Source organism: Hyperolius riggenbachi, chromosome 7 (genome assembly GCF_040937935.1).
Source record: "Hyperolius riggenbachi isolate aHypRig1 chromosome 7, aHypRig1.pri, whole genome shotgun sequence".
NCBI lineage: Eukaryota > Metazoa > Chordata > Amphibia > Anura > Hyperoliidae > Hyperolius > Hyperolius riggenbachi.
The window spans coordinates 269,299,163-269,311,268 of NC_090652.1; the positions used below are offsets into that span (position 1 = coordinate 269,299,163).

Here is a 12,106-nt window from a genome sequence, read left to right on the forward strand (position 1 = left end):
TCTGATTCGGATCAACGATGATCAAGGTTCATACTGAGGAGGATTAGTGTTCAACATCAGGCTAGCTTAATGGTTAGGAAAAAGTAAGAGGTTAGGGTAGGTGGAACCATGGATTTGAAGATGAACAAGGTTTGATATAATTTATAGAATTTAGGATAAACTTCATATTCTCAAAACAACTTTCTCTCCTCCCTTTCCCCAAACATCTAACATTAAGGCCTTGCTCGTGCTACTGTATCTGCCCCATTCATGTATGCATTGTAATGCATGCCCATTTTAGCACACACCATAAGGTTGATTCACTAAGCTGCTCTGCTGTAGACAGCAGCAAGTGTTATAATCCCCTGCGCACGCTATGCAGCCATAGCATGCGCTGTGAAATTATGTTCGGCTGATATAGTTTAAAGAGCGCTTCGTTATACTTAACAAGTGCTCCACGGAACCTGTCCGGAGCCCCAATGGGGTCCAGTGGTTTCAAAGTACGATATTGATGCACTTTGTTTGGCCCAATAGCCTGACTGTCAAGTGACAGGCAGCATACGGGGCCAATGAAAGTGCAGGAATATCGTACTTTAACGCCACTGGACCCTGCCGGGTTCAGTGGAGCGCTCGTTAAGTATACCGAAGCGCTCTTTGAACTATCTAAGCCGAGCGTAATTTTACACCGTGCAGAGGGGATTATAACACTCCCTGCTGTCATTAAGCTGCGCTGCTATAGCAGTGCAGCTTAGTGAATCAAGCTCCATGTGTGTTAGCGTGCATACAATAGAGAGGAAAAACATATGCATCATCCACTAAAATGTCTCCAGACGTGTTATAATGCGCCATACATTAACCTGTTAGTGCACTGTGGACAGTAATAGGAAGGTCTACATACTATGTTACCTTGCACATTGCATACACTGTATGGTGGGTCAAGACTGACAGTAATGCACATAGGCCCTTATTCAATAACATATTTTTCCTCAGTTTTCCCAAAGGTGATATTTTAGCACCTTGGGGTTGATTCACAAAAGGCCAGTAACATTGCTATGACTACAACTACGCGGCAAGGTTACCAGCCTTTAGCGCGAGGAGCGTTGGTGTACACTGTGTACGCGCGGTGCGTAAGTAGTGTAGCTCGCGTTACCCACTTCCTAACGTGAGCTACGCTGTCATGCAGTCCATCGTTTCACTTGCATGTTCAGTATGTAAATGAATTGGTTGTTTAGTTGGTCGGTGCTCAGAAAATACGTATAGTCGTATAAAGGGTTTGTCATTGGGGTTGGTCATGTTGTGGAGTTGGTTGTGCACTTTGATGGACGTGTGTATGAGCCTTTACAGCTTAAAATATAAATTGTAGATTCTAAGATAGTGGGATGCAGTGTTATAAATAAAGCTTTATAACTGAAAATAAAAATACCAGACTCTTCTCTTTGCTAATAATGTTCTATTTATTATCCATACTACACATATATTTTATTATTTTAAATGTTTATTTTTACTTCAGATTTGCTTTAACCTGAGGCAGTATGAAATTAACAAAAAAAAAAATATATACTATATGCTCCATGCCGCCTCCCAGATGCATCTGCGCCACTCAACGCCGCTCTCTCCGTGGCCACATTCGTCCTCCACAGCCGGTGTAATGTCCTATCACCGGTGGAGGAAATCCAAGGTGGCCGCAACCCAGAAGTACTTCCTGGGTCTTGGCTTTGTTTGCCAATTGGATGATGCCAGCAGAGGCAGGGAGCAAGGTGATGGAAGCGGGGGAGCGAGGCAATAAAGGAGGTGGGGGAGCGAGGCATGGAGGAGATGGCAGAGCAGGTGATTGATGGCAGGAAGGGGGAAAAGGAGGCTAGCAACAATCAGATTGTCGCTAGTCTGTTGCTAGTTTTTGGGGGAACAGCAGAGCCCAGGGGGGACTGGCAGCGGCACCAGAAGGACACAGACACATGTCATAAGGCATAGAACATGCCTCTGTGTCCTATAACCCATATAACTATCCACCTCGGGTACTCTTTAAGAACCTCTATTCCTCCAGCTTTCTTTCCCTTTTGAGGCACTATCAGCTTGAAAGGTGTCTTAACCATCTACCTGAACATCTTACTTATCTATTACATTTCAATTGCACCTGTCAGTTATGCGTGTAAAACAAAGTAAAGACTTTCTTTACTGACAGTTATGAACAGGGCGATAATTCATTTAGACGGAAGCTTGTATTGTAGCCATGGAAATTCTGGCATCTGGTCTTTTCAATCACTGCACCGAAAAGACACAGGCGCTAAGAATATCAAAGCCACACAACACACTTAGACCTGTGCCAAAATGACACTTATCTGTGTAATCTCACCTTTAATCTTCTCGGCACAGATCACTTTGACAGCCAGTTCTTGTCCTCAGCTGCTTGTTTGGGCTTCTGTATTTTTGTGTGGTTTCATATTTTTTTTTTTTTTTGGTTTGCTAGTGTGTTGGGTTATTGCTATGCAGTGAAGAGGTTAATGTTAGTATTGGAGGAGTAATAATAGTTAGCCCTGAGGAAGGGGGCTAGATTTAACACAAAAGAGTTATACAAGGTATTAGATCAAGATGTGCTTTGAGTCCTATTGGAGAAAAGCGCTTTACAAATGTTATTGTATTGTATTATTGTAAGTATGCTAGGTTTGTATGGAAGATAGTATTTGCCATGGGGAAAGAGGGTTATGGGGGAATAATAGCATCTAGCACAATTTTAGGTTTAGAGGATGGAAGATACATTGACAATGAGTGGCTTGTGATAAGTTTTGTTGAGATGGGGTTAATATTTTACATAGGTTATTGTATTGGGCTGGATGAGATACGTGTTAGTAACAGAGAGATTTGAGCAAGGTTTTGGTGGTGACAGGCATTAATTCTCAGCAAAAGCCAACAGTTCCGCTGCAAGGGACCACACTGACAGCTCACACCAAGAATACACGGTGCCGAGATGTCGGAAGTGTAGAAATTACCAGGAGAAAATTTATATGGATGCCACATGCCAACACAGAGAGCCTTGCTTGGAATCCTTCAGCCAGAAAATCTGGAAAACAGTACAATTACACCATATCCCCAGTCAGAGAGATAGTATGTTATATCTTTCCAAGTGACCCGGCTGGAACCCAGTAGTGGTTTTATTAGAAATTGTTTTCATGATACCCTTAAATATTGATGTAAAAGTTAGTCACAGGAATACATTTATAGGAAATTCCTATTCAGACTCACCAGCTTCTTACTGGTTACCCCCATGGTAACCAGTAAGAAACTTATCAAAGTCCTAAACATGAACAGACCAGTTAGAAACTTAACAACGTCCTAAACATGTATAGTGACCAGTAAGAAATGTAGCAATGTCCTAAGCATGAATAAGGACCGATCAGAAACTTATCAACGTCCTAAACATGAATAGGGGCCAATAAGAAACATATCAATGTTCTAAATATGAATAGTGACCATTAAGAAATGTATCAACGTCCTAAACATGGATAGCAAACAATAAGAAATAAGATAACGTCCTAAAAATTAATAGTGACCAATAAGAAACTTAGCAACGTCCTAAACATACATAGTAACCAATAATGAACTTATTAATGTCGTAGACTTGAATAGTGACCAATAAGAAACTTATCAACGTCCTAAATATTGAAGAGCAACCAATAAGAAACGTATCTATCCTAATCATGAATAGCAACCAATAAGACACTTATCAGTGTCCTAAACATGAATAGCAATCAATAAGAAACTTAGCAATGTCCTAAACATGAATAGCAACCATTAAGAAACGTATCAAGGTCCTAAACATGAATAGCAACCAATTAGAAACTTAGCAATGTCCTAAACATAAATAGTGACCAATAAGAAACGTATCAAGGTCCTAAACATGAATAGCAACCAATAATGTACTAAACAACGGGGCCACAAATAGGTGCAGAATCACTGAATTATTTATTTGTCCAACTTTCAACCACCCATCATTTTGTGTCCTAATTTATTTTTCTCCTTATTTTTTTCTTTTTCTCCATTGTTTTTAGATTTTCTTAATACTTCAGTTATTTAAACATCTTACTTATGAAATGGTTGAGTCTGAATGGATTGATGGGAAATTTAGGTCATCAGACTAAAATAAACAAATTCAAATAATTTATAACTTGGAGACAGATATGGCAAAAAGATATTATCGCAATAAATTGATGGCATTAATCTTCTATTTACTTTGTGAAAATGACAACATTTTATAATGATGATCTTTTTCTCGGATTAGGAATTTTGAAAAATTGAAACCGAATGATGTATTTTGCTCAGAAGGCTTGTTAAAGCAAAGTTAATCTATGTTTGAAAAAGTGATCTAGCATAGCAGTGCTACAGAAGAAAGTGTGTAGTTTAATTTTGTTAAGGGGGCACTATGGCGAAAAATTGTAAAATTTAAAATATGTGCAAACATAGACAAATAAAAAGTATGTTTTTTCAGAGTAAAATGAGCCATAAATTACTTATCTCCTATGTTGCGGTCACTTACAGGAGGTAGTAGAAATCTGACAGAAGCGACAGGTTTTGGACTAGTCCATCTCTTTAGGGGGGATTCTCAGGGATTTATTTATTTTCAACAGCACTTAGTGAATGGCTGTTGCTCTGTCTAACTGCAAAAAAACTGTGTTGCGAGCAGGGAAGCTGGCTAGCATCATTGTTTAAATCCTTTTTAGGGAATATCTTTATAAAGATTAAAAGCCTTTCTGAGAAACCCCTATGAAGAGATGGACTAGTCCAAAACCGGTCACTTCTGTCAGATTTCTACTGCCTACTGTAAGTGACAGCAACATAGGAGAAAAGTAATTTATGGCTCATTTTACTCAGGAAAAAAACTTCTTATTTGTCTATGTTTGCACATGTTTTAAATTTACAATTTTTCGCTATAGTGCCCCTTTAAAAATGACCTTTACTTTCCAGTCTGTAGCTAGGTATGCATTTACAGACAATTCAAAACGAACTTACTTGTAAAACAATATCCTTCTTGGACAGCCACACTATACATTTACTCTTGGGGTCATTTATGGCCTAAGGAGAGGTCCAACTTACATACTTGGATATATTTACATTCATTCTTTAAAGCGGATCTGAGATGAAAAACTAGCTATAACAAGTAACTTGTCTATAGATCTTATCTAAAGTTTAGATAGTTTACACGGCAAATCTAGCTGCAAACATATTTAATATAATATGATTATTTAATCCTGTGATACAATGACAGCAGCCATGTTGTTTGTAAACATTACACAGAGGCAGGCTTACCTGCATCTTGAGCAAAAAAACCTAATCTCCCTTGCTCCTCCCTCCTCCCCTCTGCCTCTGAAATCTCTGGCTAGTAATACCTCCCCCTCCCCCTGCCCAGACTGAGCTCCCATGAGCCCTTGCTACTGTCTGAAAGTGCCTTGGCTCCCTGAAAACCTGTGGGCGTGGCTTGTTTAGTTTATAGGGAATTAGAGTATTAAAACAAAAACAAAAAAGTATTTGGCTTGAGGAATGCCCTATAAACAATAGGAAAGGAACACAATTATGCAATGTGTAAAAGTTCATCTCGGAACCACTTTAAGTTTATCTCCATAAACAATGCTTAGGTACCTATAAGGAACCAGTTGTATGTTTTTCCAAGTAAAGTTAACAATTTGGTCCTGAAGAAGTAGTGCAGGTTCATGAAACTGACCTTTTTTTCTTTCTGGTATTAAGATGAATATTTACTTAATGAGACACTGAACCCCTTATTTTAGTAAGAGGTATATCCACCAATTTAGTAATATGGTCAGGGATGTAACTACATGGGAGCTTTAAGGGGGTCCCAACTACTACTTCACTCCCTCTGATAAAGTGGTCTGTTCTTCAGATCAGCTGTTTTTGTGGCTACACTTATTATCACTGTGAGGATTACAGTGTTCACACTTGGAAGAGAAGCTTTGAACAGAGGTGCCAGAATAGAGTAAAAATGTTTAAAAAAAACAGTTAAAAAGGTCGGCCGTGGTGGGCTTACCTCCCCAATAAGTTAAACACAGAGGTGTTTGGCTTGGACCCAGTACTAGTTTTTACTCCTGATTGCCTGATGAAGCGGGATAGAACCTGCGAAACGCGTTGCATTGTGGAGTACTTAAATAAACGGTATCGTTGTTGAACTTTGATCAACACAGTCTGTGTTTTACTTGTTGGGGAGGTAAGCCCATCACTGCCATCATTTTTAGCCAGTTTTTAAACATTTTTACTCTATTCTGGCGCCTCTGTTCAAGCTTCTCTTCTATTGCCAAGTCCAGGCTTTACAGCTAATACTGTACATACTGAAAGTAGCAGGGATCAGCATACAATACAGCTAGTTTACAATCAGTAAAGGCACAGAGTAACACCTTATAATGTACACACTGGAGGTAGCAGAGATCAGCACACAGTGCAGGCACTAGAGAACAGACCAGAATGTGGGTGTGGTCACGGGTGGAGACAAATTTACATGAACCTAGCAATGGTGGGACATTAGATTAGGACAGTGGTGGCAAACCTTTTGGAGGCCGAGTGCCCAAACTGCAACCCAAAAGTCACTTATCTATCACAAAGTGGCAACAGCAATTTAAACTAAATACTGTACAAACTGTTTTAACTCATACATGAACATTATGGAAAATCCAAGTTGAAAATAAACTGTGAAGATAAACAATTTCATCCATCATACTCCTGAAAAATGTATTCAATTTTTTAGAACCTCCCAGTTTTATTTTCTGTTTTAAAAAGCTAAAACAATAGGTTTCATGCTATTGTCTCATATGATAAGGATTCAGCTTTTCCCATAGTCTCGAAGTTAGCAATCATGTCACCCCCAACAAGACAAATTCAGCAATCATGAGGCCCCCCGTCAAGAAAAATTCAGCAATCGTGAAGCCCCTATCAAGACAAATTCAGCAATCATGAGGCCCCCAACATGACAAATTCAGCAATTGTAAGGCCCCCAACAAGACAAATTCAGCAATCTTGAGGCCCCCAACAAATCATGAGGCCCCCAACAAGACAAATACAGCAATCTTGAGGCTCCCAACAAAACATGAGGCCCCCAACAAGACAAATTCAGCAATCATGAGGCCCCCAACAAGACAAATTCAGCAGTCATGAGGCACATAAATAGACAGCATTTCACATAACTAGGCAGAATGCCCCCTTAATATGGTAGACACCTCTCACCTGGCTTCTGAATTCTCCTCTACTGGCTGCTGTGCCTGGCAATACTGTTTTTGGATGGATTGGGGATGATATGTGGGCTGAAAGGCCTGGCAGTGATGCTGTTGCCTGGCTGGCGGTGATGCTGTGACCGGGTTGGCTGACGGTGATGCTGTGGCCGATGCTGTTGCTGGGTTGGCTGGCGGTGATGCTGTGACCTGGCTGGCGGTAATGCTGGGCTGTGCTTGGCTGGTTGAAGTAAATGCTGGCCTGACTGGTGGTGATGCTGTGGCCTTTTTGACAGTGATTCTGGGCTGGTTGGCTGGTGGTTATGCTGGGCTGGCTGGCCTGGATAGTTTAGGTAGTGACAGGTGCCCCCTAGTTAAGGTAGCGCCAGGAGTCCCCCAGTTTAGGTAGTGAGTGACAGTGACCCCCAGGTTAGGTAGAGAGTGACATGCGCCCCCCAGGTTAGGTAATGAGTGATAGGCGACCCCCAGGTTAGGTAGTGAGTGACAGGGACCCCCCCAGGTTAGGTAGTGAGTGACAGGGACCCCCAGTTTAGGTAGTGAGTGACAGGCACCCCCCAGGTTAGGTAGTGAGTGACAGGCGCCCCCCAGGTTAGGTAGTGAGTGACAAGCACCCCCCAGGTTAGGTAGTGAGTGATGGGGACCCCCCAGGTTAGGTAGTGAGTGACAGGGACCCCCAGGTTAGGTAGTGAGTGACAGGCGGCGCCCCCCAGGTTAGGTAGTGACAGGCACCCCCAGTTAGGTAGTGACAGGTACTCACCTCCCAGCAGCAGCGTCAGACCTCCGTATCAGCCGGCGACCCGGCCAGTTAGAGCGGGCGCATAGACACACCACGCTTTATATGCGGAAGTGATGTCACTTACGCATATCAGTGCGATGTGCTAGGTCCTAGCGCCTGCACAAGTGGTCGCCAGCTGATCGAGGTCTGACGGCAGCGGCGAGGGGGCAGCTGTGGCCAGCGGGGAGCAGCGGGCACCCCTGCAAATAGAGGGCTAGCTGTTCTCTTTACAGAGTTAAAGAAGAACTCCAATGAAAATAACGCAATGAACAAAAGTGCTTAATTTTTACAATAATTATGTATAAATGATTTAGTCAGTGTTTGCCCATAGTAAAATCTTTCCTCTGCCTGATTTACATTCTGACATTTATCATATGGTGATATTTTTACTGCTGGCAGGTGATGTCAGTGGAGGTAGCTGCTGTTTTTTTTGGCAGTAGCTTCTGCTTTTTTGGCAGTTGGAAACAGTTGTTATTTCCCACAGTACAAGGCTCCCACAGTGTGATGTCAGCACCATGGTCCTGACATCACACTGTGGGAGGGGTTTCAACACAATGTAAGCCATAGAGAGCCCCCTGATGATACGTTTGAGAAAAGGAAAAGATTTTTCATGGGAAAGTGGGTATCAGCTACTGATTGGGATGAAGATCAATCCTTGGTCATGGTTTCTCTTTAAAGGAAAATAGTTGTGCCTGGAGTGGGGCTAACTGGACAAAACTGTTAAAGCCTTGTACACATTTTAGGCTGTTCTCGGTCCTGGGGAAGCTGCTCTGTTGTTCCCGGTGCCAAAGGCACAAAACACATTCCTTGGCTGTGGCCTAGCGAGGGGTCTGTACAGCATTGGGGCCCGACATTATCATTCACAGGATCAAAGTTAATCCTGGAGGGTTACTCAAACAGAGTAAATTGTGTGTGTGTATGCACAGTCAAGTAAACCTAAGACAAATGAAACAAAAGGAATTATACTTACCTGGGGCTTCCTCCAGCCCTCTGTGTCTGTCCGGTCCTGTCTGCTCTCCTGCTGTCAGCTCCGGTAGTTGATGACTACTGCGCATGCGTGGCCCTGGCCTTGTGCCACCTTAGTCACACTCCTGTGGCGGATAGACACTTAGGGAGCCTGTGGACTACAGGGGGCTGGAGGAAGTCCCGGGTAAATATATATCCTTTTGTTTTATTTATCTCAGGTACACTTTAACGCCGGTAAAGCTGTCTCTCTTAAAGGAAAACTTAAGTCAAAGGTAAAAAATGAGATTTACTCACCTGGGGCTTCCCTCAGCCCCCAGCAGCCGATCGGTGCCCTCGCAGCCCCGCTCTGACGCTCCAGGACCCGCCGGCGAGCACTTCCGGTTTGGCCGTCACCGGCCGACAGGCATGGGAACGCGAGTGATTGTTCGCGTTCCCAGCCTGTATATCGCCCCCTATGCTGCTATTGCGACCCCCTGGCCGCAATAGCAGCATAGGGGGCGATATACAGGCTGGCCGCAATAGCAGCATAGGGGGCGATATACAGGCTGGGAACGCGAACAATCACTCGCGTTCCCATGCCTGTCGGCCGGTGACGGCCAAACCGGAAGTGCTCGCCGGCGGGTCCTGGAGCGTCAGAGCGGGGCTGCGAGGGCACCGATCGGCTGCTGGGGGCTGAGGGAAGCCCCAGGTGAGTAAATCTCATTTTTTACCTTTGACTTAAGTTTTCCTTTAAAAGTGCTTTAAATGCCAGCAATAAAAATGTCTTGAATATAGCAACATGCATATGATAATATCGTCCATAGCTCAGGCCTGGATTTCAGTGGTCTACACTCTTGTCTGTCAAACAGGGCCCCTATTATTTACATATTTACCTCTCTTTATGTGGCTGCCTCTGTGCGCCGCCTGTGTGATATAGAAACATTTGAGTCTGGCAGTGACATTTCAAGAGGGAATAAGTCTCATCAACAGTACAGGAAAAACAGTATTTAAAATGTCAGCTCTCTGCTAGAACATTAATCACAAGCTTAATATACCTATTGAGAGCAAGAGTCTGCCCACAGGAATGCGTTTCATCCGGGATTACAGAGTATTTCAATAGTTACATTTTAAATAAAGACGTTTTTTGAAACGAGAGTGCCTGCCATGGATAAATGAAAGGCATTAAACATTAACTAGCATAACAATATTTCCTAATGTCGTCTTCTAAAAGTCAGAGTAGCAGTTTTGTGGATAATGTAATTGCCAACCTTATTGTCTGACAGGGAAGATCGCTGCCAGCATAGCTGTGTTATAGGGTTATACAAAACATTAACTGTACGGTGGCATCATTTCACCTGCCATCATTCAAGCAAAACTGAAGCTGAAAAAAACGTATGATATAATGAATTATATGTGTAGTACGGATAATGAATAAAACAATAGTAGCAAAAAAAGAGTCTCACATTTTTTATTTTAAGTTATATAGCTTTTTTCATAACATTGCATCATACTGTCCTATTTGCAGTTTAGAAACCACACTCCATCTTGTAAACTATAAAACGAAGCGGAAATAATGAGCGTTTGAACTTTCCCGCAGTAAAACCTTATCTTGAGCTGTTTCTAACTGTTTCTTGGCTGTTTAAGTGCTTTAGAAAACAGGACTGTATTTGATCCACTGGTTCGAATAGCTCAGAAAAGCTCTTTTACATAGATAACAACTGAAGTTTTTTTAACTCTTCCTGCACTGGAAAACAATATGAGACTCTTTTCTTAGCTACTACTGTTCTATCTCTTAGCTGTACTATACAAGCAATTCATGGTTTCATAAGTTTATTTTCACTTCAGGTTTGCTTTCACTTATCATGCCTCTGGTTTGCTCTTCACAGCTGAACATCCCTTAAAGCAACCTAAAGCAACCTGAACAAAAACAAAACACTTTGATACTCACCTAAGAAGAGAGCAGGTCTTGGATCTCTGTCCATTTTTTTATTCCCAGCCCCCCCCCCCCTCCCCACTTCCCGGCCCCTCTTCACGTTCCGGCCCGACTCTCCTTTCCTTTCTTTTATATCTTATCTACCCAAGAAAAACAAAAGTTTGCTTTCTTAAAACAGAAAGAATTTGCGATAATTCAGGTTAGAGTGAGCTTGAGATGTCTCCCAGTGCATCACAGCTGAATATTATTGCCCTTAGAAGCTAAACACACCTCCAGAACCGCTGGAATGGTTACAACAATGGTTAATTTGCATATATTCAGCAGTGTTGCACTGGGAGACATCTCGAGCTCACTCCAACCTGAATTATCACAAATTCTTTCTGTTTTAAGAAAGCAAACTTTTGTTTTCCTTAGTATTTTAGTAAGGGGGCTTTTAGGACCATTGTATCCCCTCACACACTACAATGAGTTCTGGGTCACCATGCGCTTGCTAGTTAGTCTGTTATCTACCCAAGCTGCACTTCTCCCCTCTAACCCCACCCCACTACTACATTCCCATGTAACCTCTCCTTTCATCTTCTCCTTCCTTACCCTCTCCACTATCCCTACCCTCCCTTTTTCTGTTCTCTTCCTATTATCTTTCCAGTCTGATCTTCTCCCAGTCAGTCCCCCTTTTCTTATACGTTTGGCTTCTGTAATAATTTGAAAAGTTATATCTGCCCCTTTATATACAGTAGCTTTGTGGTTTGGGTCTTACTCACTGGTACTGAAATCACCAGCTTAGGCGATAAGGGGGATTTGGGTACCAATGACTTGACTATTATGCAACCAAAATGTCTGGCACTGAAGGACGTTGGAAGCTGGGTGTCTGTCCAGGGGCATAACTAGGCTTAATAGGGCCCACCTGCAAAATGATAGCATGAGGACCCCTTTGTCCCTGAACCCCATGTGGGTCACATGATCTGGAGCTGGCGAATGGCAGCAGAGTGTTCTGCTGTGAAGCAGATTCTGGAAGCAGGAAAAAAATTACACACTCTTCTGCACACAGTTTTCATGAGTGAATTGGGAGGTTTCTTTGCGGATTGGCTGCACTTGGGGTTGGGGAGGTGGAGGTGGAGGGGCCCTCTGCAATGGCAGGAGTCGGAGGGGTGATTGCTACACCCCTGTGTCTGTCTGTTAAGGGTTATTGATTAGGGTTAGGTGCCAATTAGGAGGTTAAGGTAAGGGAAGGTTAGCTTTAGGTCTCTG

The 12,106-nt window shown here is 42.6% G+C and overlaps 1 protein-coding gene across 21 annotated transcripts in view; it reads left to right on the forward strand.

Moving 5' to 3' along the window:
* BAZ2B (bromodomain adjacent to zinc finger domain 2B) overlaps window positions 1-12,106 on the forward strand; it is a 240,185-nt gene that overhangs the window by 80,520 nt on the left and 147,559 nt on the right. The gene's annotated exons all lie outside the window — the stretch shown is intronic.